This window comes from Falco naumanni, chromosome W, assembly GCF_017639655.2.
Source record: "Falco naumanni isolate bFalNau1 chromosome W, bFalNau1.pat, whole genome shotgun sequence".
NCBI classification, from domain to species: domain Eukaryota; kingdom Metazoa; phylum Chordata; class Aves; order Falconiformes; family Falconidae; genus Falco; species Falco naumanni.
This window is the reverse complement of record NC_054079.1, coordinates 17,707,754-17,735,616: the sequence shown is the minus strand read 5'-3', so window position 1 is coordinate 17,735,616 and position 27,863 is coordinate 17,707,754. Positions and strand designations below refer to the sequence as shown.

Sequence of the window (27,863 nt, the reverse complement as noted above, 5' to 3'; positions counted from 1 at the left end):
CTGAAGAAATCAAAATCCCAGATGCTGCGAAAGCAGATAAGAAGAAAGGTGATCAACCTGCAGAAGATGAAAAGCCCAAGATAAGTGAGCAATGAATATGAGTATGAGTTCAGGGACAAGTTGTCCGAATTGTATGAAAAGTTTATTTGTAAACAGTTTGTGATGGTTGATAAAAACATGAGGTATGAAATGTTAAAAATAAAAAAAGGAAAAAAGGGGATTTGTAGAGGAGTTAGAGGACTGTATGAAAAATTTTATTTGCAAAAAGGTTGTAATGATTGTTAAAAACATTAAAAAGAAAAAAAGGGGGAAGTGTAGTAGAATGAAGCTGGGTTAATTATCATTGATAATATACAGCTGTGGGTTGGTTTCAGGGGCTGCAGGTTGGCTGATGTAGATAAGGTGCAGCTGTGGCTGGTTCTAAGTGGTTGAGAGCCAATGGAGAGAGAGCAGCCGAGGAAGAAGCAGAGAGAGGAAGAAGTAAGAGCAGACAGAACACATGCCCTGGATGAGGCGGGATAAGGAGATGGCAGCAGAGGGACTGCATGAAGAGGATGCTGGTATGAGGTGGTAAAAGACCTTGTTGTAATTGGCTAGTTTGGAGAGTGCTGCAACAGCTGGGTGGCTAGGATGGCAGAAGAGGACACCTCTGGGAGTGGGAAACGGATATGAAAAGCATATTTAGGTCCTGTAAAGCAATTGAGGTGGATTCTCAGGGGTCCGGATTCACCAGGGTCTTTCACTCTGGTTGGCCAGCAAGGACTGGTTGGTAAGGGTGAAATGAAGCTCTGACATGACCACTCCGAATGAGCATTTTCCAGCCACCCTGGAGGGGAGCAGCTGGAAATGTCCCTGTGTTTTTTGCTGTTACCTCTATATTTTAGCAACCAATGGGTGGGCTAGCAGAGCTGAGGAGCCACAGGTGAGGTGTTCCCAAAGAGCTGGAGTTCTTCATGTAATTTTTGCTTCATTGGCACTGCCTTGAAATATTTTCACAGATTATTTTCAGATACCTCTGAAACCTACTTGCTGATGGGAAAGTCTTACAGGCTCCCCCAGCTCTCACCTCTACAGGCAGTTTAGTTGAGGATTTTGAAAAACCTTTGTCATGTTTTATTCTTGGAGGTGATATGCGATGTGATCCAAGGTTTGCATTTACTTGGGCCAGCATTGCATTTCACCCAAAGCTTCAGTCTTGGCTTCTGGAAGGACTCTTAGAGCTTGAGAAGGGCAAAAATCTGTTAGATTCTTTAAGTACTGATATTTAAAACTTCTTACAGGAAAGAGGGCATTGAAAAGTAGGTCTTTCCGGTGCTGGGAATGACATTCCTGCATCCTTAAACACTAGTGCTCTGTCAGGCCACCACGTGTGCTTTGCTGACGAGGTTGCTGGTTTTTGACTGTAGCTTTTGATGCATGTGTGTTACAGGAGCTGCATGGCTTTTGAGAGGAGTGAAACAGATGTGTTCAGAGTAAAAAAAAAAAAAAAGTTGGATAAATAAGGAAAATAAGGTACCTGCATAATGTTACTACCACCGTACCTGCTCCATGAGGTACTAATTGAGTGACAGGCTGCAGAAGTTTTAGCGTTGCCATGTTTTATTCATTAATAAGCTCCTATCAAGGTGAAGTTAAGGGGTGGTAAAAGCTTGTTTACTGCCTAAGATTAGAACTGAAATATGAAATCACCTACAGTATTGCTTATAACTATCCATGCTCCCCACCAAGAATTGTATTTCTGTCACATGCAATCATGGAAGGTGTTTAGGTCTGGTTTTATGTCCCAATAGAAGTAAATGGGGTTTGCTATCTTCATCTGCTAAATTAAATTTAATGATAATTATGTTTAGCCACCATATGACTGACCTATATAAAATGAAAATTTAGTAAGTAATACAAAGAAATCTGGGGAAATGGGAAGAGATGAATAAAACAAAGTAAGAAGAGAAAAGAGTAGGAAGGATACAGGGCGGGAGGAGAGACACTTATGTTTTAGATCTGCAGTGCAAGGTGAACAAAAGCATATGTTGAATGAGTGTGCAGGTGTGTGTATGTTTTTGTGCACCCCCTTGCTGTAAGAGCCCACATATGCACCTGTGATATCTGCCCACAGGTGTGTGTATATATATATTGGGTTGGTATTTTCACAATACCCTGTAAAACTATGAAACACTGTGGATAGATAGGTGCAAACAGGCATTTTGTGTATAGTTGCCCTAGCCTTGTCTAATATAAAATATTCCATAAAATTGCAACACTAGTGACTGGTCTTAATCAAAATATCAAATTGAGGGTTGTTCTTCCTCTAGGATTGAGCATGACAACACTGGACTGAATGCAGGCTGGTTCCTTGACCATGTGATCATGACAGACATGAATAGACCTCACCTCTGGTTTTGCTTCCCCTGCAACAACTGGCTGAGCAAGGAGGACAGGGATGGACTGTACATCAGAGACCTCATCGGCAGCCTGGATCCCATGGATGTTCCCAAAAGTAAGGGTTTTGCCAAAAAGCTTGGCTTTCTGGTACCTTGCCAGAAAGGACAGGGTTGCTTTCAGATTACTTCAGCTGTATAAAAAGTAATTGTGCAGTCTAAGCTAATTTGAGTCATCTTTATAGTCAGTGGAGAGAGAAATAGGAAGATGCAAGATGCCTCCAGAGGGTAATTTCTTCTGCCAAGGTTAGACCTGACATCTTAGGGTGGGATAAATCACTGTTTGGAGAAGTTTTGCTTGTTGGTTGAATACTGAAGGACCCATGATGACTACATTAAATGAGATTAAATGGCTATATGTAGATGAGAGCCATCCTTCCCCCAAAGATGTAGCTGGTATTGGTTTGTGCTATAGGAAGACATGGTGTGGTTGCCATCCTGTGTATAAAGTTAAGTGTTTCCAGACTCTGGTGATGACCTGAAGGAAACTTCCATACACCAGCCAACCCTCCTGCTGTAATCCTACGCTGGTTTACTGTACGTGTATGATATCCATATTGCACTGGTGCCTATTTTTCAGAGTGGTTTTAAGCTAACAATGTTGAAATGAAGCCAGGACAGCTTGCAAACCAGACATGTACTCCCAAATTGATATTGGTGTGTAGGCCATGTGGTGATGTATAGTGCACGTAAGGTGAGTACGAAGACAATCAAGATGTGAAAGCAAACCAGCCTCAGGTGGTATGTTGGTAGTTTAACTGCAAGTGCTAATGAGGAAAGAGAGTAGTGTTTTCCTGATGACCTCAGCAATGCACTGCTCTGTTCTGGGAGCTTAATTTGGGGTGTTGAAAGTGAAGTACACCGGCTGCTAGCCACAGCTCTGTAGGGAAGGAGAGCTACAGTTTGGTGCAAAAGAGTGGAAACTTGTGGTTTTGCTAGTATCGCATCTTTTGGGGAATAAGCAATAGATTTCTTGCATTAATGTTGAGGCAACTACTTGGGAGTGTTCTTTTGGTTAAAAAAAAATTTATTGCCAGCCTTAATACAGCACTTTGAGTATTGATAGATGTTCTAGAATGGCAAAGTATTTTTATTGAGATCCTGTTTGAAGTGAACAGTGAAACAACACATTGTGACACTGCTTGCCCCTGAATTGTTAAATCATTTTGCCCTATTAAGATACAACCTCCTAAAACAGTTTCAGTGTGTTGAAGATTCAAGTATTAAAGGATACTGCATGTGAGTTAGCATGCACAAATAATATCCATTGACAAGAAATGTATGTGGGAGCATCTTAAAAATGCAGACCTCTCCAGACATTATCTCATTCCCCTATGGCAGCCACCCTGGAGATGCTCTGCCAAAAACCCACCCAGTTACTGCTGGGGCTGTGTGTGCCAAAGCCCTTTGCTGCTCTTTTCTTCATTTGGTTTGTGAAATGGAAGAGTTAAGGACACTGGAGGGGCAGGAGGAGTCTGGAGAAGGTAGTGGATAAGCCAGAGCAATACACAATTAACAAGAGGTTCCCTCGAGGAGGAAGTCAACCATTCAATCTTAATAGATCTTTAAATGGCACAACAGTTTATCTGATTTTTTTATTGCTCCTGCCTGGGAGAACAGATTCTGAGTGCATGTGACTTCCTCCACCTACCTCTCAGCAGGAGAGGATTTGTTGGCTGAACTCTCAGCTGGTAAAAATCAGTGTGGCTCCTATGAAACTGCTGGAACAACTTAGCATTTCACCAACTGAAAAGCTAGTCCTGAGTGCTTGCTCTTTTGCAGAAGGGGTTTTGGGTTCTAGGTCAACTGCTCACTATGTGCTTGGTCCAGGACAAATACAAATAAGATTTTCTGCCTATATACTCTAAAGGAAGAGATTTAAGCAGGCATTTGTCAGAAATGCATCTGTTCTCATCGTCTTTATTGGATAGAAAAGCCTGTTTTTGAGTGGTGTGGGCTGGATGCTCTGCTGCTATCCGTATAAATGCAGGGAGCTGGGCTGAGGCTAGAGGCGTGGGTGAAGGGTTGGATGCCTTCCAGGTGGCAGGTCTGAATCTGTAAGAGGAGAGGGTTAGCTCAGCCATCTCGGGTTGCAGTTCCCCTTGAACCATAAATAATGAAAGATAAACATTCCCAGGCTGCTGAGGTGAACTGTCAACTGTAAATGAAAACTTACCTGAATTAATTTGGCTCCCTCTGGATCCATAAAGGTCTGAAATGAGGTTGTCATAATTTTCTTTGTACATACAAGTCATTTGCCCTAAAGTTGGTTGGTTTTTGCTTGGGTTTTTTTGTGTTTTTTTTCCACATTCAAATGGATTAAACAGTAGTGTTTACTCTTTGGGTATTAATATTTCCTAGGCTACTAGACAAATGAATAATTATGTGGTTTGGTGACTTTTATGTGCCTGTAAAGAAAGATTAGTTACTCCCTCTTAAGCCTGTGTTCCTGTTAGTAGTGTTCAGTGCCATACTCTTCTTTTTGGTCACATTTCTTCAGTCATTGTTCCCCTTTTTTCTGAACTTCTTTGTAAACTGTCTGGGCACTTTTGTTACAGACTTTAGTCTCATGCTTTGCTTTCCTGCTCCATTTGCTGGCACAGTCTGGTATGTTTTTGGAGGTAACCAAACAAATTTCCTCCATGTGCCTTCTCCTGCAACATCTTCAGCTTTTGATCTTCTCCTGGAGAACTTTCTCATCTTTGCCATGAGGATTTACTTTCCTCTCTTGAACTGGAGGTCCCTGCTGGGATGTGCGTCTATCTTCTCTGTGATATCTGTGGGATGTTGACTGGGGGGAAATAACCACAATTTTTTGGTCATATTTTGGTTTTGTTGAAGCTCTGTGGAGCCATTTGAAGCATATTTGAAGGGGATTGTTGGCTCTTGAACAAAAACCTATCAAGCTATGGGGAGGCCCGACCTTTTTCTTGCTGAGGAGCACAGCCAGAGAAACCCTGCAGTGCTGTGAGCTTTGGAGAGGTCAATTTAAAGGCAAAACCCAGAGGTGTGATTAAAAAATGCAGAAAAGAGTATGTTCCAAAAAACAGTCAACATATAATTGAAAAATTGGACATACACAAAACAAGAGTTCATTTCATGATCCAAGTAGAGCCACTGAGGATGGCAGGAACACTTAGTGATTGCAGATCCCTGTGTGATTGCATGTACTTATCTGAATAAAAACGGCTCCTGTCAGGTTCCCTGTTGAATGCCACACATTCCTCAAGGAGAACAGGTTACATCAAGTGTTTCTGCTTGAATGATCCTCTATTCCCTGTATTCAAATCTATGGCATTGTATGCCCATGGCCCTTTGACAGTGATAGTGCCATAGATTCTTATTTACCCAGCAGCTGCTATTGGCAGCATGGATTAATTTACATTACAGGTATTAATTACAAGGAAGGGCTATTGTTTGGTGTTATGCTGCTTCACTTGACTTTATGAAGCCTTAGGATTGTATGATTGTGGCTGAGCCTTTATACAACAGACCAGCTCAAAACTAAAGTCAGGTGCTGGTTTTCCTTTGAGTGTTGTGGGTTTTGGATCACTTTGAGGTTGTCTGATGTCCTGCCCAAGTAGTGGGGAGGGGAGCCTTCATAATAGCTTGTAGATGCACTAAGGAGAACTACTGGCCCAACAGAGATGCAAATGGAATTCAGGAGCCAGTTTGATATCTGCAGGTTGGTCATGAATCACTTGTGCCCCTCTGTGGACAGACCCTTATGTCTCCCACCCCATGGTGGCTTTTGTTAGGCTGGACTTCACTCATCTGTCTCTGGTGGTCTGCAGCCCCAGAGCTGCTCTGTGTCCACTGTGGGTGGGACACCCTGGTCTTTCCTCATCCCTGTGTGTGATGGGTGCAGCTTTTATCAGCCAGTTGGAAAGCAGGAAGTCCTGAGATTTGGTCCTCAGGTGGATTGAGGAGTGTCTCAAGGTGTGATACTGGAATATTTTTGCAAGGCTACATTTTGTCCTAATTCATAAAAGAAGCTGAGGTTTCATCAGGTTAGGTGATATGTTAATTAGCCATGGGTCATCTTCTGTCTGCAGTGACAACAGGCTGTTATCATTGTTCAACTGGTTGGGCTCTATGCAGTGTCACCTCCAGTTTTCCTCAGAACAGTGGAAAAAGGTGCAGCTAGGTACCACCAACACACACTGGCTGCTTTTCATTACTTTTGAAACCTTTCCCTAATTAAAACAATTCTCTGTAAATGCTCTTTTACTGAGAGAAAGCAGGAACATTCATTTGCAAAGGGAACATTTATTCACTTGGTCCTTAAAACCATGTTCAAGAGCACAGATACCTGAAAAATAATTCAGTCTCCTGTGCCATTGCAATTTATGCTAACCTCTCAAATTTTGGTCAAGTCTTGCCAACCTGCCTGTTGCAAATGAGGTTGAGAACCAAGGAGTGATTTCCAGCTGGCTCTTTGGCCATAAGATCTTCCTTAATCATCATCCCCTGCATCCCAGGAGTGCTTTTAATCTGCATTTCCAGTTTGAACCCTTTAAGCAGCTGTTCACCACCTCTGAAGGCACAGCTCATTAAGAAAGATAGCTGTTGATTACTCTTAACAGAGATTATTTTCAAGCCCTGAAATCAACCCTTTCCTGGAGGGGGCGGGTTTAACTGTGTGCAGTTGCTTTGTGCAACCTTTTGTACTTTTTCTGCTTTTGAGGCAGAGCTAGCTCCTGGTGAATTTAGCAGGGCTCCTCTGCTTTTACAGGGGTTGCTTTAGGTTCTGATTATGTCTTGCTCTGCATAGCTGTCTCTAGGGTCCCTGCTATTGCAGTAGGGAGAGGTGTGATGATTAAGGCTGGGCAAGTTTTCTTCTCTGCAGTGCTTGCAGAGACTCCAGAGACAGGGCTGTGTGTGGAGTTGCAGTAAGGCATCTGCACCAGAAGGTCGGGAGAAGCTCATCTAGGAAGAGGTGGTGTTAGCCTGGTAGGATGAGCTCTCTCCCAGGAACAACAAGAACTAAATTAAGATGCTTGCTATGAATCAAGTGTGTTGGGAGGCCACATCCCAGCTTTGTGCTTTAACCATAGCTGTCTGACCTTTGAAGGTTGCTCTGACCAAGAACTCTAGCTGTCACTGTAGAATATGCTGTCAGAAGTGATATCAAGGAGCTTCCATTTTGACAAGTCAGCATTTTCCATCAAGAAGAGATTTTGCCAGACAGTTTCTGGTGGGCTGGAATGATTGACTTGATCTGGCAACGAAGAACTGAGGCATGTGGATGTTAAGCCACCTTCCTGAGCTCATGCAAAAAAAGCAGTGGCAGACTCAGGTCAAAACTGCAACTTGCCTGTGGATCCAGCCCCCCACCTCTCCCTCCAGCAACAATTCTCATTTTTCACACTGACCACAAATGTATTTCTTTGCCAGCAGCAATTCGGAGACAGTAGTGGTGCCTCTTGCCTATCCATCCTGTCCCCACTCCCTTCTGAAATCTGCCTGCTCAGTGCTGAGCAATACAGGATGGATCTTCAACATTGCCACCCTTGAGAGCACTGTGAAAACAGAAGGATAATTGCTAAAAGTTGCCTTATGAGAAGAATTCATTGCTGCCTATGACTTAGTTCTTTGCTTTTAACCTAGCGTGTTTTGCTTCCGAAGGCTGTGACATTTCTTAGATGTTGGATGCTGTGCTGCTGTCCTGCTCCACTGCTGCCATGCACACAGGGGGTAGGCTGGGATGTCTAGCAGGAAATTCTGTGCCCTGCAGGAAGTGATAACTCCAGGTAATGAAACACAGCTGACTTTTCCTGCCCAAATCTGGTGCTCCTGCTGCTACAAACTCAGCAGCTTGTGCTTAAACACCCTATCTAATGCCCCAAATAACATCAGGTACAAGATTTTTTTTAGGCAATTTCATCCTATGGCGTTTCAGGTGACCATGATACCATATTGCTAAATAAATGGCATTAACAGATGAATATCACATTGCTGAACAGTCAGCTGCAGCTTGCAGGTGGAAGGATTTGGCTGGGATGTGTCCATGCATTTTGTCAGCTTCATTCCTCTACAGTTCCACACCCCCCCCTTTTTTTTTTTCTTTTATAACAATTTATACCTCATGTTTTTACCAGTCATCACAAACTTTTTACAAATAAACTTTTCATACAGTCCGGCCAACTTGTCCTTGAACTTTTTTTTCCTTCTTAATATTTCATGCCTTATGTATTTAACAATCATCACAACTTTTTCACAAACTTTTCATACGGTTGAGACAATTTGTCCCTGAACTTATACACATATTCCTTCTTCAATTTTATTTTGGGGCTGATCACCTTTCTTCCCATCTGCTTTCTTGAAATATGGGATTTTGTTTTCTTCAGAGGGAAATTCTAATGAGCGTATAGCATGTCGTCCTTTCACCTCCTGGGTCACACTGGACAGTAACCTGAGTGAGCTTTCAGCAGCAGATCTAGAATACAGCACTAACACATCATTCTGTGTCCTGGAAAACTTCTTAACATCTTTGTGGTCGCCCATTTCTTCAACTGCAGACACCTTCAACAAGCACATAAACACCAGCAAGAATACCACCAGGCTGAGCAGCAGCAGCAGCAAAGGTGGGAGCTACCTGTGGCACCACGCTGTTCCTGCACCTTCCCCCGGTACAGCCATCACCTCTGTCTAGCTGGACCCACTGCCGCTGCAGGCTTGCTGCTATATCTGGCCGCATACTCTGCCACTATTGCCCGTTACCCTCAGTCTCTTCACTCCACGGCAGTCAGGCTTCATTCTCTTTGATTCCCAACAGCTCACCTTTACCAGTGTCTGATCCAGATCCCCAGGCTCTTCCCACCTATCTCAACATGATCTGGATCACAGGCTCTCCCCACCTGCCTCTGCTACATTGGGCGCCACCATCACTGTTCAAAACTTCAAACATCCCCCAGCACAGCCATCACCGCTCATTACATTCAGTCTCATAATCTGAAGGGCCTCACACGGGACACCATTTGTCACAGCATTCTCCAAACTAGCTGGCTGCAATAAGGTCTTTTACCATCACATACCTACGTACTCTTCATGCCAGTCCCTCTGCTGCCTTCTCCTAATCCAGGGTATGCTCTCTTTTTCTTGGCTGCCCAACCACTTAACAGAACCAGCCACAGCTGCACCTTATCTACATCAGCCAACCCACTGCCCCTGAAGCCAGCCCATAGCTGTATGTTATCAATATTAATTAACCCAGCTTCATTCCTCTACACCAGGGGTCCTCAAACTACAGCCCACTGGCTGGATACAGCCCCCCAGGGTCCTCCATCCGGCCCCTGGTATTTACAGAACCCCCCTGCCACCCCCCCCACCCCCCCCTGCTGGGGGTTGGGGGGGAAACCAAGCAGCTGCAGATGAATTCCTGCCACTTCATCCATGCGCCGGCCCCCGTTTAAAATTTTGAGGACCCCTGCTTTACAGGGTCATATCAGCCAGTGCCACCCTACTGCTTCCCAGAGATGGCATCCTGGCAATATACCCAAATGCCTTCTTGGGACAGCTTTGCGTGTGTTAGTGCATTGGATGGGAGATGTCAAGGGGAGCCGAACTGTATCTAGCGAAGCAGACACCCAATGTTAAAGAAAAAGAAGGTGCTGTAACTGCATAGGACATTTGCACTTGTGTATTGCAATGGGAAGAGAAAAGACAGCAGAAAATAGTTGCTGCTCTTGCTACTGATTTTTTGTTAGCTGCTTTGCTCTTGGCATCTTGCAGTTCGTGCCTCTGAAGCTGGTAATTTCACTTGTAGGAAAGCTCCCCTCTCTGCGCTGTGCTGCAGCGAGCCTGTGCTGCTAGATGGAGTCACAGCTTTTACCAGCCGTACATTAGCATTTTGCATGTTCCCAGTGCTAGCAAAAGCATTCAGAAAAAAAAATCCAGGCAACATCTTGATCTCTGTTTTGCAGATAAACTCAGAGCCATGTATTGAGATTGGAAAAAAAAAAAAAAAAAGTCAAGTGGGTATTTTTGAAAAGATGATGTTACTGTTTTAAATAATGCATGATTAAGGGCTTACAGAATAGGGAACAACATCCAGCCATGCTTAAAATGAGGGGTGCTTGACTTCAGCCAGATCTCTGCCTGGCTGCAATGAGAGCCGTTTCCTGCATGCTTCTAGCAGCTGAATCCTCGCTGCCTTTTTGAGATGTAGCATCCCTTTCTATTTAAATTTGCACATCCACCATGTATTTCTGTAAGATGTGCTGATGTGTGAAGCACAGAAGGACCCCTGAGCAGAATGAAGACCTACTCTCTCTGCTGGAGCTGAATGTTGAATTGCTTTGAGAGGGAGAGAGCAGCTGGCAAAAATTCAGCATGGCTCAGGATTGATCCTGTTTGCTTCCTGAAGGTGAAGGAACTAAAACTGTCCTGCATGCAGAGCTGGATGGGGCAGGAATGGGGACTGGCTTGAGTGCATGGTTTCAGAGTTGGAAACATGTGAAAAAAATTAAGGGGAAAACCTGGTGAGCACACACTAGGCGTGATCCTGTGGTCCATGGAGCAGGCATGTGCTGTGACCTAAACCAAGGACCACTAGTGCTCTTGGAGTACCTTTGCCTATAGAAGCACTTCTGTAAGGAGCACAGAGAAGAGGCATGCCAGCACATGCCAGGCGCCCCAGCCTCGCTGGTATTTTAGGGGACAAGATAAAACCTTTGCAGCACAGTGCAACCAGCCCAAAATGATAACCCAATGCATTGCCCATCTCTGTGGCTCTGCCATGGGGGTCTCTGTGCTGATGCTGACAGCAACGTCATGTGTGTAGAGAGCCCTTGGCATCACTTGGTGTTCCAAGCAGGTTGTCAAAATGATATCATGATATACCTTAGATTTGAAATACAGCCATGTTGTGAAACCTTTTAAGGTGTTTGTTGTGGAAAATAATTTGACTCACGTTTTTCTTGCTGACCAGACATATTTCTGCAGAAGCTATGTAAGGTGCCCTTCCTGCCCCACTCTGAGTGACTGCTGCTGATTGCTCTTCATGGACTCGCTCTCTACATGTCCTTCTTGGTGTTCAGGCATGTGCTCAGGCATCCTTCTGGTCTGTACTTCAGAGGCGTAAAGCCTGATCCTACAAGGGTAATCTAAGTTCAGCTGTTGATACTTGTCCTCTTGTGGATCCTTTTATCCCATTGGGTTCTTCTGGCCCCGGAAAAGCAGAGTGGAAAATTAATCACTGACATCAGAATAAATATTCTAGAGGAGGTGCAAGGAGCAAATGTGGTCCATGATTAAAGATTCCAATGTACAATAGGTCACTTTTAGTTACAGCAGCTTAGTGGCCAAATGGGAGCTGTAAATTTCACTGTCTCCATCCTTGGCTAATGCAAATGAAATCCTTTGGTGTTGCCGTATCTCTAGCAAGTTGTTAGAGCTCTATGAACTGAAGCAAAAGAGTTAAAGAGGAACACTAAGGCATTCTCTCCCTTGTCTGAGCCTGGCTCTGTCCTCCTCTTTCTTGTTATTTAGTATTTATTGCACTTTTATCATTCTTATTTTATTTGTAATGGCATGTTTTGTGATGGGGTGCCAAGAATGTCAGCTCGATTTTTAGCCTTTTCAGAGCACAATCTTTAAACCGTGACATGTGATTTTCCCTCGTTTGGGCTCTGCCCTTGTACTCCTCACCCCGGAAGCTGAGTGCATCTTTATAATTCAGAGGATGGTCCAACAAGAGCTTCTCAAATGCTTGCTATCACATCCTCTGCCTCAGCGGAAGCACGTGCACCAGAGTGTCTGCTGTCTTTTAGAATAATTTTTAATATACACTGATTATGGTGGAGGAGGCAGGTGACTTGCTCTGGGAGTAGTAAGCCAGGGTTTGTTATGGTCTGTAGCTCCCAAGGGAGTTAATTTCTGCTGTTGGCTGGGAAGCCTAGACAAGTTTCTCCCCTAACTTTGTGCCTACCAATGGGAAAAAGTTGCTCACCGTGGGTCATGGTGTAAAAAGTTTTATTTTTGCAAGGGAGGTATGTGTGAGGTGGCCTGTGCATTTGTGCCTTTTGCAGAAGGAGCGTGCCCAGGGCTCAGAAATAAAGAGGTGATGCGGCACAGAGCTTTCAGTACCAGCTAGGCAGGGCTCAGTAATACAGGGTATAACAGATACTTTGTTGGGGACATATATGACATCATGTACTGTGCAGTAGTAGATTTGCATTAATCTTCATCAGTTTTGTTTTGTGTCTTGCTGTCTGCCTGCAGCACTGGTTTTGCCTAGTGGATATGGCACTAGACATTTGTCGTGGCTGAGTTTGCTTGGAGGAACAAGGTAGCCAGGTAGACTTCAGGGGTAGATTTTGAAAGTTGCTCATGTTTGCCCCAAATAGTCACCCTGAAGTCCATAGGAGTTTTCTCATTGGTTTCAGAAGAATCTGAGCTCACCCTTGCTGTCCTTTGGAACCAAGTGGGTCCCATCCTGATCCCTCTCAAGAACTTGCTTCTCAAACTGACTGGCATGATGTGTGAAATGTTTGTGGTGTGGCTCACCCACATGATTTTCACATTGCTTGGTGCCACACATGATGTAGCTTCACCATGTCACAGATCCTGGGCTTTACTCCTGTTTCTCCATTAAATGGAAAGGACTGCCTTCATTTATTTATTTGTTTGTTTATTTATAAATTGAGCAGAGTAGCATGGTGGTCACCTTCATATCTTTGTGCTTGTGCAGTGTGACTGACATTTCCTCAAAATACTTGTCACCAGCCAGGCTTAATATAAGTTAAGCTGCAAAAAATAGCTCCAGGCTACCATTTGGGCCAGAGGGGTCAAGCCTGAGCTGGGGCAGATGGCTGGCTCAGTAACTCATTGGTGTTTTGAAAAAGCAAGGCTGGTGTGTAGGTCTGAGTTCATTTAATGGCCATGTATCAAGATCAAAATTTGCACCTTCTTCTCATCTATTTCAACTTTCAATGTCAAGGCCAGGAACCGAGTGACCTGTTCCTCTTGCCCAGGGCAGTGAATACGCAGTGTTGGAGCTCTGCCTACGGTTTTATTCCTCTTATGGAGGAGAGAGTCAGTGTACCGGGAGCCATGGTTCAGATGTGCTTTCAAGACAGCATCAGCACAGCCTGCATTGGTTTGTACTATGATGTTTTGTATCACACCATTGAGTTATTAACGTGTGGGGTTTCTGCCTCTCTACTTGCAGTCAACAAATATGTGGTCTGAGTTTTTACTGGCGACATTAGCGGCAGTGGAACGGATGTGGATGTCTTCATTAATATCTTCAGTGAGAAAGGAGACACAGGTATTCAAATGCAAATCATTTCCTAAAATATTTCTTCCTGCACTGCAAGCCTGCGATCTGAACAACACGCAACACCAATCTGGCAAATGCAGAATAATTTGGCTGACTGAAAGGCACAACAAATGATGTAGTTAGCTCTGGGGTTTCTCGCATCCACAGGTTCTGGAAGCTGCGTCTGCAGAGTGGTAGTCGTGGCTGGGCTGTGAGTGTGACTGAAGTTATCTACCACCAAAAACCTCAAACCCTGGGAAAACGAAGCATAAACCACCAGCATAAACCAGTGCAGTAAGTGCCGATCTGCTGGGGGATCCAACACCACTGTGCATTTATAGTGCATGCAGTGAGAGCTGCATGTCCCATCTTTCTGCATCCCCAGATGGATAATGCTGTCCTTTCAGCATGCAGAGGTTGTGGGTGAGCCTCCTTGCCCATTTAGAAAGATAATCTAACCAAGGTTTATATTAGCTGGCTTTAAATTAATGGTGGTAGCTTTTTTTTGTTTTTAAATGTAGATTGTACTACAACAGTGGTCTAGGAACTTAAATTAATTTATTTTTTAATATTTTAAACTGAATAATAATAAAAGATGTGTCCAGATCAAATTCCCTGGGTCATGCTATAGAGGAGAGTAGGTGGATATTCCTGGAGACCCAGAGAGCAAATACTCTCTCTCTTCTGTATTGCATTTATCATGTCAAATTCAAGAAATAATGATATGATCTCTGCCAAGTATCCTTGAACAGATTATGAAACCTAGTGGATAGGTCTCATCCTTGATTAATTCTCCAGGCTTTTACAAGGGGATTCATCTGATCTGACTGGAGACATCTGAAGGTGGGTGTAGGAAGAAGGGTTCGCCGGAGTCAAGAAGATGCTCAATATGAGTTATGCATCTTGCTCAACTTTATTAGTTTCTAACACTACTTATATAGAATAGATACACATGCATATTCGTAAAGCAGAAATATAATTGGTTAGTAGTCTCTAAACACGTGCGGTTCTCACACCCCTAATTATCATGACTAAAATAAGCATTCTATCCATGTAGCTAATTGTGTTGCTGTGCTTCAGCCTTGTAGTTTGTTACTCCCTATTTTCCCATACCGGTCCCTATCTTTCTTGGCCCTGCACCTGCTTTCCCAGCAGCTGTAGCTTGTTACAGCCACGGCCTGTTGGCACAACATCATTACTTGGTCTCAGGATTCAAGAATAGCTCAAGGCTACCTTTCTTGTTAACTCCAGCACAGCAACTTCAGTACAATTCTGATTACAGGCCTATTCTAATACCAGGCCTGGATTGTGCAGATCTTCAGAGATTCTAAGGCCATGCTTCTGCAGCCATTCTTCTACAATTCCCCCTTTTTCTTTTGCACAAGCAAGGCCTGATTGGTTATGTTAAAAACTACTCTCTTTAAACAAGAAAAAACACAGCTAAAAACTAAAAGCATTACAATAATGATTATAACAAAGCGTATTCCTTCCGTCAATAACGTCTTTAACCAACCTGTTATCCCCAGTCCTCTCAACCATTCATCGAAGGGATTATCATCAGTAAGAATATGCTTCATGTTTCCCTGCAGTTGGGACAACTTCTTGTGGATAGGTATGGAATGATCGGAAAGGTTCACACAACACATCCCTTCAAAATCCTCACAACCGTGTCCATGTGCTAATAACAAAAAATCTATTGCAGCTCTATTTTGTAACGTAGCATGCCTAACACTATCTACATCAAGCGATAACGAACTTAAAATCTGTGATGTAAGATTAAATTGCTTCTCTCCCCAACACGCTAACCTGCGTATATTCTTAGCATTTAATGCAGTCATTGCTCCTGGCATAAATATGGAGGCTAAGACATTTGCTGTTACTGAATGTAGATCGACTCGGTCATTACATGTTTCATCAAAGGTGCGCAGTGCCCTCCGTGATCTATGAGATTGTTGAGTCATTTTCAATAAGTCTTTCATACGTGGAGCAAAGAAAGTTAAATGCCCTAAATAACATGGTCCACCGACAGGATTCAAAGGAATCTTTGGCCACGCTCTATCTCCACATATCAAAAAGACTCCCGGTGGCAACTGATAGCCCCCTGATACATTTACATGTAAGCCTCCAGCTTTCAGTTCACCCCAATTAGGTGAACCGGTTAAATTTTGAAACCTTGTATCAAACTCCCATTCACCTTGTCGTGCTAGCCACAGTCGCCACGGTTCACCAAACCAAATTACTCCAGTGCCATTTACAGGTTGAAGTGGTGGTACTGTGAACTCGCATTCTGGCATTCCCATTGCAGTCACGTTAACGTATTTAACGGGCGTAATGCTACCTAATAGCTCTAACTCCTGCAATGGCAAATGATATGGTTGATTCAAATTCTCAATAACCGTTTTCTGCCACGCTGCATTACGCATAGAAGGCCAAACAAATTGCCCATTTGGACTCATACATGTACCATTCTGATTGGAAGTCAGATCCACTGTTTTAATATTTCAAAAAACCATCAAAATTTGTTTCATTCTCTTGCAGGGGAATACCAACTAAACAAGTTCTAAAAAGGTTGTCTGCCTGTTGCAGACTTAAACAAAAGTCTGTTACCCCCTGATATTTGCCCATGTCACCCATATGTTTGTTCTAGGCAATATGTCAAAAATACTTTGGCCAATGGGTAAAAAATTCATCAAGACCGTAAAACAAGTCCACCACTCAAACATGTTTAGTCCTACAATTTCCACCTTTTTTTTTTTTTTTTTTTATTCCACCCCACAAATCTGTGCTTTCACAGATTCTGATAATGTATACTGTCTCCAATCAGCATGGTATTACACTAGCGGTATGTTTTCTCTTTCATGCCCGGTTACTAATCAAACACATACACTCTTTACACCATTTACATTTAAGCTTTGGCTTACAGAACCGTTTTACCCCGCATAGCATACATCAGCACAATACCCACAGGTTATATCCCTTACAACACAGACAGTTTATTCCGTGTGCTTGCTCTGAGTCTTCTCTTCCGTCTTCTGATCTTGACATACAGGTCGCACAAACTTGCTAGGGACCCATATAGGTCCTTTATCTGTGGAGATACAAAAATAACCTCTACCGATAAATAACACCGGGTTAGGTCCTTCCCATACACCTGAAGCCGTATTTTTATACAGAACATTCAAACCAGGAACTGTAGTTGTTTGGTTCCCTCGCGCCGTTTGGTGATGTATAACAACAGGTGGTCCCTCTCTATCCTCCGTAAGGGAGAGATAGTTTAAGGTAAACAACACCTTAGTCAACCGTTTAGTTCCATCTATGTCCTGCGATACTTTCTGTCTCTGAAGATAATCCTTCAGGGTACGGTTTGCCCTTTCAACAACTGCTTTCAGTTCTAAGGTTTGAAGGTTGTCCCGTGGTTCACCGGTGATCACTTGTTTCTGCCACTGATTATCGGTTTGCCAAACACACGCAGCCTTCTTCATCTTTTGTCCTGCATCTGTAAACACCGTTGGCCCTTCAGCTGGTCTTTTTGAGCGTAACAGTCTCGCAATCCACTGATAATGTTCCAACATCTTCCAGAGAGGTCCTTCAGGCTGCTTGTTGTGTACAACACCTGTATAACCCATCAAGGCTTCCTGTATGGCTGTTGAATGGCTCAGAAGCCATTCATAATCATCACCACGGACTGGAATACTGATATCTGCCGGTTCAGTCCCATCTATTTCAACAATCCTGTCTCTTCCTTTTCTCACCAAGGCCGCTACTGCTTCAGGATGACTTAAAATACGATGTCTGGGTTGCAATGGCAAAAACAACCACTCTAAAACGATCGCTGTATTTTCCCCCTTTTTCTTTTGTCATTGCAAAATATGGGCAAAAGGTGAAGTGGCAACATTACAAACCAAAAAAGATAATGGATGATTTACCATTCGGTGACCACACCAGCCAGTCTGAATCTTGTGGGATACAACTATCAGGGCAGCCCGCTGTTCTGGTGAACAAGTTCAAGGACTGTTGGCTTTGGTGCCATGCAACCAGGATCAGAATGGTTGCAAATCATCGTTAGTGAGTCTCTTTGTGTGTCATCAGGGTGTAAGGGAATCGTGAAAAAGACAGAATAGTCTTTCAAGTCTATCACAACAATTTGCCAAATCTGAGGGATCATCATAAAAGGTGGAAGAGCAGGTTGCAACACTCCCATCGCTAAAATCTGATCATTAATCTTCCATAAATCATGTCCCAATTATGTGCATCAAGATTATTAATCAGTACTGGACAAACTAATGAGCTGGTCAGCTGCCATTCTCCCTCCAAAATAGCATCATGAATAACACCAGACCAACGCTGTAGAATTGGATCTTTTCTCGAGTTCAGCATCGGTGGGGTAGTTGGGCTAACTGGAGGAATTACAGGTATTGAAGTAGTAGGCAGGTTCATTATAACTCGCTTTACCAGTTTTCTTAATTTATCTATTACCTCCTGTAAGGATTTCTCTGTGGTTTCTCCTTGCCTTCTTCCTCAAACCCGTCCGATGATGTTTCAGAACGAGGGGGAACTTTTGGTTTGTCCGCTGTCTTATCTAAAAGCTCCGGCACTGTTGAACACGCAGGGGCGGACATACCTTCATAGGACGAGTATGCCCAACTCCGAAAAGCGTAGCCAAGAGAGAAGGCTTAGGTGAATCACCCTTCTGCTCCACCGGCTTTTCTACCACATCTCTCCCCAACGCTTCTATGGCTGCCGCCACTACTTTTTTTTTTTTTTTTTTCCTTCGCTTTCATAATTTCCAGAGTGTTAACTATCGACCGCCACCCCAGAGGCAATTTCCCACTTCTCTCCATTCCGCAATACTAAACAATAACGTGGGCTCGGAGATCTTATTCTTTTTTCATGCCCAGCGAACTAAGGTCTCCTCTTCTGTCTCTTTAACGCCCTCCCCTCTTTTAAGGAGGATGTCAGTTAACAGTTTAATTGCCGCGTCTAATTCCATCGCGGTCTTTCACAGAAAGGATATCAGCGCGGAGAAGCCCTGCCGCGATTTACTCGTCGCAGCCTTCATTACTGCCACCCCCCGCCCCCTCACAGAGAGGAATTTAGTGTAGAGTCCTGCCGCGATTTACTCCACGCGGTCTTACCACCGGCGGGGGTGCGATCTGCAGTTCTACACCGAACTCTGGACTCCGCTTTTCGCCAGCAGCTCGGGGGATCCATGGCGGTGGGTGGGCGGGCGATCGGGGGGAGCCGCGGGGCACGGCACGGCACGCTGGCGGGGCGCGGGGAACTGTGCTGGTGTAAGAAGCAATCTGGCTAGCGAAGTACAGTCACTGGGTGTCTTGATTTCAGAGTCAAACAAATAATTCAGCAAGTGTTTGACTGGTTCAGATTGTAATCCATATGGTGTAACGGCTTGTCGTAGCTGCTGCATAAATTTCCAATCAAAAGGTTTCCACACAGCGGCTGCTGAACCAGCAGGTAAAGCAGTAGTCCGCACCGGACAAGCAACAGCAGAAGCAGCCTGCCACTCTCCCTCCAATATAGCGTCTCTTATAACCCCAGACCGACGACTTTGGAGAGCGGCAGGGTGGAGGATAACACCTTCCTGGGTCAGGATCCGAAGATCACGACTGGCAGTAGGCAGATGGCATTCAGTCAATTGCTGCTGCAAGCGGTTTAGGGTCCGGTTGGAGGGCTTGGTTCGGGGATGGGGGATCGGGGCAGGTGCAGGTGGGGTGGGTTCACTTTCTTTATCAGACTCCGCGTTCTCATTCAGAGGCGCACTCGGACCCGCCGTAGTACCCTCTTCCTCATCTAACAGGGGGAGCGGCTCTCGGTAGCTTTCAGGGCAGCGCAGAGCACCCGTTGCGGCGGCACCCTCCGGAGATGGTGTCGGGTTTAACAGCTCGGTCGCAGATTTTTTAATGGGCACAGTTATGCCTTTTGCAGATGGAGCGCCGAGACCAAACAATCGGGAAGACTGCGACTCGGCTTCCTGACCGAGGAGGTCTGAGGCAGCCATAGCCATTTTTTTTTTCCACAACCAGGGATCGTAAATGGTTTATGACATCCCGGCAGGCAATCCCCAAGTCCTTGGCTGATTTGCTGCTGCTAAGGATCGCATCGCAAAGGGAATCCCCGACCTCTCACCACTCAGTCACACTAAACAGCAATTGCGGGTCTTTTAAGTGTCCGTTTTCAGCCTCCCACCTACAGAGCTCATGGAGCTTCTTAGTGCTCACGCTAGCCTCTCGCTTAGCAAGAATATCAGTTAATAGCGTGAGTGCCGCTTCTCTTTCCATCATCGAGGAAAAAACGGTCTTACCGGTGCAGGTCCGCGCACGACGTCAATGCCGGATTCAGACGCCTTTACTCCTTACGGACCTCTTCCTGCTTGAACTCTTCACAGCGACTCTCAATTTTGCAAAGGCCACCGTTACAATGCAAAGGCAGAGTTTTTCCAGCAATTACCAGCTTTCCTGTCGTTCGGGCGCCAATTGTTGGAAGAAGGGTTCGCCGGAGTCAAGAAGACGCTCAATATGAGTTATGCATCTTGCTCAACTTTATTAGTTTCTAACACTACTTATATAGAACCGATACACATGCATATTCGTAAAGCAGAAATATAATTGGTTAGTAGTCTCTAAACACGCGCGGTTCTCACACCCCTAATTATCATGACTAAAATAAGCATTCTATCCATGTAGCTAATTGTGTTGCTGTGCTTCAGCCTTGTAGTTTGTTACTCCCTATTTTCCCATACCGGTCCCTATCTTTCTTGGCCCTGCACCTGCTTTCCCAGCAGCTGTAGCTTGTTACAGCCACGGCCTGTTGGCACAACATCATTACTTGGTCTCAAGATTCAAGAATAGCTCAAGGCTACCTTTCTTGTTAACTTCAGCACAGCAACTTCAGTACAATTCTGATTACAGGCCTATTCTAATACCAGGCCTGGACTGTGCAGATCTTCAGAGATTCTAAGGCCACGCTTCTGCAGCCATTCTTCTACAGGTGGGAGTCTAAATCTGAGCTGAGTGTCTGTGCGCTCTGTCATATCTACACAGAGAAATAGCACCCCTAGAAAATCATTCATCCCCTTCCTAAGGTAAGTGGGATGAATTTACCCTCTGACACTTTCCCCTGCACTGGTGCCTTGGGTGGGTTCAATCCTGCTCGCAGCATCACTCGCATGGGAATAGCGTTGGTTGCAACTGCGGTCAGTGCTTTAATACTTTTCATAAAGGCAAGCTCCTGCAAGATAAAGAAAAGCTAACAGCCCTGGTAGGGTCCTAATTTGAAAATAAATCCTCCCTGTGTGATGCAGCAAAGAATCCTGTGTCCTGAAATGTCAAAATCTACAGCTTACGACCAAAGCCTTTTTTAAACAATTTGGAGATTTTTTAAAGACATTGAAAATAAAAGGGAAATGTGGTTGGTATGAAAAAGAGATGCCATCTGGATATATATTCTGAAAACTCTGAGATCTGTAAGTAACTGTGACATTAGAGTGAAAATCCTGGTCTCTTGTGCTCAAGAAAAGGTACCTTTTTTATTAGAATATAAAGTCTTCTGCCTTTACCTTGAATCCTGGTTGCAGAGAGCTGGTAGCTGGAGAATATTTGATTCCATCAGTGGTGATATTCCTAAATATTTCTTCACTTACAAACATGCATGTGCCAGTAACCCTTTCCTCCCTGTTTTTTCTCCATTTATTTTTTTTCTCAGATGTGAGGAAACTGGACAATGACAAAGACAACTTTGAAAAGGGAGCAGAGTACAAGTTCACACTCGATGCTCCAAATTTGGGAAGGTTAAGGAAAATTAATATAGGGCATAATAACAAGGGTGGCTCTGCTGGCTGGTTCCTTGCAAAGGTTAGTTACTCCTGAAACATTTAACATAAGCATGTGGTGGGATCAAAATGTCTCACTTACCCTCTTGGTGGTCTGATGCCGAGAAATGCAAGGATGTTTGCTGGTGGTACAAGTACCTCATTACCAAGAAAGGCACAAATCAAGTTTTCACCTTTCCAGCAATATCTTCTCTAGGATTTGCTTTTTTCTGCAGAGCATGGCGGGGCTGGTGGAGCGCTGGCAGCAGCCTGGTGTGCGCCAGCGCAGTGCATCTTAACCAGGTGCAACAGATTCACATTGGGTAGGTAGGAAATGAGGGACACTCTGGGTTAGGGTAAGTTGTTGAGTATCTCAGGCAAATGTGGAAGTGAGAAAATGTGGTTGTTAAAGACTTGAATTTGCCTGCTCTAATACTTCTCCTGTCTCAGTGACTGCAGTTTCTTTGACAGATGAGGGGGAATGCTCCAAGCTGGAGCCTACAAGCCCCCTCTCACTCTGTTGACTTAACTCATTAACAAGATGGTAAAGATACCAGAGTCTGGGAAATATCTGTTGAGTCTGTTCACGCTGGAAATTTGCAAAGACTTACAGCTTGGCCAAATTTAAGTGATTTATCATTGGCACAGCAAGAGATACCTGCCACAAAGATCCCTTTTTTCCACTTTCCTCCTCATTTTAATCTCCTGCTCTAAAGTGTGAAGGTATTGCAGCTTTTAGGGAAATGGTTGAAGGAATATTTTAAAAGGTCAAATCGATGGCTCTTTCCTCTAATCCCATTTTCTTTTCTCTGCTGGTGTAGTTCAACCCAGCTGGCTTTAATCCACTGAAGATCTGACCCCAAACTTGTAAATCCTAGATAACAGGGTGGTTTGATGTATTAGAAATGCAAACATTAGCACATGCTTTCCCACCATCACCATATGCTGCACTAAGAGTTATGGTGTCGGTTGTCCATGGAAAATGCAGCAGATGAAAGAGAGGGATGTTGTGCCCCCTGTAATAAATGGTGTAGGGGGATGGAAACCTTGGAAAAGGAGCCACATTCTCACCTTAGAGATGAAGTCTGCCTGCCATGATTTTTGATGGTTAGGTTGCTTAAGTCCCAAAGCCTGAAGTAGGGACTAGTTGCAGCCAACACACCCATCCTGTGTTCTGCTACAGGAATCGCTGAGATGTTTGTGATTAAGTAAAAGGAAGCTTCTGCTTTGCAAGTTCAACTGGAAGCTTGGAGGAATTAGCTGAAACATCCTGCTTATTGTCTACTGATGGTAGATGTTTTTCTGTAATTTACTGTAATACTTGGAGACTCCAGCAATTGTCACTCCTGGATGAACCTGCTAAGCATCATTGGAAATTCTTCTCATGTTTCTTGTGTTTTCAGCATGGTGTATACTCAGAGCTGGTTTTCCACCTCTAAAAATATATGAATAAACATATTAACAGGAACCCAAAGAGGATCAGCTGGTAGAAGGTAATCCGAGTGTTGCTATTTCTCCTGAACCTCACATATTTTAGACTCTTAACATTCCAGCACAGCACTGCTCTCTCATGCTGATAGTTCCAGCCCTAGCAGGCACTGCTGTCTGTATCCACAGAGGTACAACGAGAATTGGCAATACCACAGGCAACAGCACAGTGTGGGATGAGTGACAGGAGGGGAGGCTTTGGTTCCCAAAGAATGGTTTCACAAATCTAGCAGGAAAGACAACTTTCAGATTCTTCCTGTTTGCTGAGAAGGCAGAGAAAAGTGGCAAGGACTTTCTATCCCTAATAGTTTTGATTTTTTTTTCCTCTGAAACATAAGATGTACAGGTGAGTAGAGATTTTGATTTCTTCTTTTCTGGCTGAAAATCTTCAGTACCCTTCAATGCTTGTTTAAAATACTGCAGTAACTCTATGGCAAGCTTCGGGAACCCAGAATAAGATATTGGTAAGAAATGCCTCAGCAGGAGGTGCAATGAACTCCAAGCAGGTAACATTGGCTTAATCTAGTATTAAAGGGGAAGCTTATTCCCTGGCTTGTTTCAGTTAAATATGTATCTAAATAGGTCCAAAAGCCAAATCCTTCCAAATTAGAAACTATTCCTACCACAGGGTTTCATGGCTGTCTCTGCAAGGATTCCATCCTGGAGAAGCTGAGTGGGATAACACAATATTACCAGGTCACACAAGCTGTTCTGATGGTCTTGATTTGTCTCAAAATTCCTTGGTATCATTTTATAACAAGGCTCTAAAACTGAGAGAGAAAGAAGACAGCCTGTTCCCAAAGCAGAACAAAGAGCTGCCGTTCAGCTGATGGAGAGGGGTAGCCAGCAAACAGGTTCTGGAGAGAAGGAAGACGAGCCAGCCAGCTGGTCTTGCTAGCAGAGACATCTGGTCTCCTACACTGTGAGAGATGCAGATTGAGTTCACTAGATAAAAGAGAAAAGAAAAAAACCTGGCTTTTTACTCGCTGATTGTCTGATATTCTATCAGTACTAATTATGGAGTGGAGAGGCATCTGCTTGAGTACTGAATATATTAAATATCAGGTAAGGGTGTGCACATCAAGCTTCTGCTCTTCTGTCACCCCCTCGTATAACACCTTTGCTTTTTTTCTACATTATTTTGCAAAGCACCGTTTCTTTTCTCTTAGGTGATCATTGAAGACATCGTCAATAAATGCATGTACCAATTCCCAGTTGGATGCTGGTTTGCTTTAGATGAAGATGATGGAAAAATCCAGAGGGATGTTCTGGTTGGGGGCACTGAAGCCACAGGTAAGGTCATGGGCTGAAACCATGGTGGGAAATGCAGAGATACAACGGCATAATTAGTGCTACTAGCCATATTTTCTTTAGAAGATTGAATGCCTTAGGCTTAGGGAGACCTGCAGCGGACCATCTGCTGGTGACAGGCTGCTTTGTATGAGGGTCCCTGATCTACCGTCGCATTTCCCACCCCCTTATCTCACTGGGGAAGCTGTGCAGGACCTACACGCTGATCCATCACCTGGAGAAGGGGCTGACAGGCAGAAAATGAAAGGTCTGGCTTGTACTTCAGCAAGTCGCTCACCAGCTTTCGGAAGGTAGACGGCTGTCTCCACAGTTACCAATGTGCCACACGGTAGTGCATATTGTACTTCAGGTTCTCGGCTGGGGAGCTGCGCATCCTTTTACAAATCACGGACGGCAGTGCTGAGCCCTAAAACTGGCTTTTTTATTAACCAACATGGTTGGAGCAGAGACCACCAGCTTTTACGTCTCTGTTAAAAGAAACCTGGATGTAAAGCCAATAAAAGAATTTACCATGAGGCAGAAGATTATTTGGATAGTGTTCTGCCTGTATTTATTCATTAGCATAAAGGTAAACACTTTGTCTATGCACATAACAGCTGTTCTTCACTTCATTGCATGGTCTTCAACGTCTGCAGCCCTCATATTTCCCCCTGCATGTGCACGAGGAAAGCAGTCTGGGTGCAGAGTCCTGATTGCAGGATGTGTGTGTTAAGAAAAATCAGGGGAAGATGGGAAAGAAATCTGGAAAAAATTGCAACTCATTTACTAAAGGCTTCCCTTATTTTATACCATTCGTGACTGTGCATTTTTCCCCTGCTCTCACGAGTTCTGTTGAAGATGATATATGTGCAGTAACACATGCTTGAATGCAGTTTTTAACATAAACTTCAAAGAGAGGATTGTTTAGAAGAGACAGAGTTCTGATGTTTCTACTTCATCCGAAGTCCCTATTGAAATTTCCAGGTGATTTAAGCAAAGGAATAACTTAGCTTGGCCCCCAACTGTTTTATACCTGCTCCCTAACACACTGTTATAGTTAGAGGTGTCTCTTTATTTGATACCATGGCGCAGGTCTAGGATATACCTGTCAGTGAGCCTTCTGAGAAGCAAGGTTTGTAGGAAGAAGTGTTATCTTTCTTAGACGACAGTTAGAGCTAGAAAAAAACCAACTTTTATGCACATAGACTTCTTTTCAGAAATATTTTTCTTTTTTCCAGATGGCCTAATACCTCTCCCAAGGCTTGTTTTGCTGAGATCTTTAGGCTCTCACAGTGACAGTGAAGGTCCTGCTGGCCTCAGCAGCATTATAGGCTCCTGACTGCGGCGAATGAAGAGACGGGACGCAGCTTGATGCAAGCAAATGTCAATTTATTGTACAGAAGCACCAGTTTATATACACTTTCAGAAGCTGCGCGTTTTAAACAGATTGGTTCTTGAAGCTAAGCCTTGCATACTAGGCAATCCCCGATTGGTGGTTAACTGCCATCAATTAACAGCAAGGTGTTACCTTTCCTTGGTGCCATCCTTGGCGCCATCCTTGGCGCCATCCGTCTCCCACCCCCCTGTGCTCTGCAAACATGCCTCATCATGTTAATTGTTGTCTAGACAAGCTCGAGCAAATTCCCCTCAGCTAACTGATTGCCGCGCATGGTCCCAGTTTGCAGACCGCTCCTGCATCTCCCCCTTCCTGTTGCACAAAAAGAACCTTTGGAACCGAACAAGTAAAAACAAGGTATAAGTAATAGAACAAATAAAAAAGCAACTGAGACATTATCAGTGTCAAAATAACCCACTGTCTCTATTCCATAGAATTTTACAATTTCCCCTTTTTGTTTTTGAGCAGCTAGTGCCAGGTTTGCCATGTTCTGCAGGGCCCTTGCAAACATGACAGCAACCAAGGTAATAGCAAACAAACAATACTGCCAATTGATTGAATGAATGCCAAAAAAGGCTGAAATTTTCTCAGATTTTGATAACATGTTGCTGCAATGGGGCGCCTAAAATCCACGCAGCGCATACCATCAGAATCCTCACAGCCGTATCCTTGAACCAACAACAAAAAGCAGTGGCAATTTTGACTCACATTCTTAACTGCCTACCAAACAACGTGATTTAACTCTTTAATGCTTTCCCTGCTGTTACTCCGGATAAGAGAAGAACGGCTGCGACACGTTCCCATCACAGCCTCCCACTACATTAACATCTACAGAAAGACAATTATCGACATTCAAAGTGTAAACAATATCATCTTCTTTTGGATTAACATTATACATAGGTGGAAGGGCACACCAAACAAGAGCTGGTTCAGTCAAAAAGTTCAAAACATAGCATGCCTTCTCTGAACATACCTCTGGGGTCATTCCCTTCATTCCCTCTCTTTTTTATGCAAAGAGAAACACTTTTACCGTAACAAAGAAGCCCCTATTTACATCTCTGAGCCCGGACGCAAACCGCAGCTGTATGCTCCACCAGGCTCAGGGCAGAAATCATTCATGCAGTTACATAGCTATATATCTCTACAAGCGTGCAGACACCTATTAAACACTAGATAACCATGTTTATCTTTCCTATTCTCCTTCACAATACCTAGCTGTTCTCTCATCTCTAGTTAGGTCAAATATTCTCCAGTTTCCTCTCCTGTATATCTCCTCAGACATTCTCTATCCTCCCCTTTTTTGCTTGTTAGTTGCAAGGAGGCAAAGGCTGTATGTAGCTGGGTGACCATGACCTGCTTTATGTTACAATCAACTAAACACTGGATACAGAAAAAAAAGCATGGGAGACCTAAGGCAAACGTCACTAAGGTGGTTAAAGATAATTATAATAAATCCTGTAATACTTTTGAGTCATGGCCCAAAGTTTCCCAGCCGTGAGAAGAGACCAAAGGCATCCCGCCCCTGGCTCTGTTGCAGATCTTTGTTTTAAGGCTTTTGAGTTTTGTATACTTTTGTAAATTAATTCACAGCGGTCACTCAGATTCACGTAACACATCCTATCAAAGTCTTCACACTTGTGTCCCTGTGCTAATAATAAAAATCAATAGCAACTCGGTTCTGTAGCAACATATGATGGACAGAATCAACATCTGTTAATAAGCCAGAAAAAAAAGAACAGTATTTGTAATATTACTTTGTTTAGCAAGCTAGCAGCCTAATTTACTAAGCAAGTTAAGAGCGTGTACTATTCTTACAGAAGAGATTAGAGAAGCAAAAATCTGTTATGCTGCATTCCAGAACTCAGCCTGAGAATTACAGTCTGCTGTGAGTTCTGCGTTACAATCATTTGACACATGTTGGGGTTGCGATTGTGAAAGCTGCCCGTTTACAATTTTCATTGACATTATCACAGCTAGTTGTTTTAAAAGCATCCCTTGAGCTTCCTGATGTTCGACTTGTTGCAAAATATTCTGAAGCCAATCAATCAAGTTAGTATTAAAGTTAGTGACTCTCTAGGACCCTGCAAGACTGTGGCAAGACTCCCGCATCCGGACTGCCTTAATAGCCATCTCATTCATTTGCAAACAGTTGCCCCTGGGATACCT

The 27,863-nt window shown here is 43.9% G+C and overlaps 1 pseudogene; it reads left to right on the top strand.

The window, feature by feature from the left end:
- LOC121080423 overlaps positions 1-27,863 on the top strand; it is a 191,845-nt pseudogene that overhangs the window by 19,322 nt on the left and 144,660 nt on the right.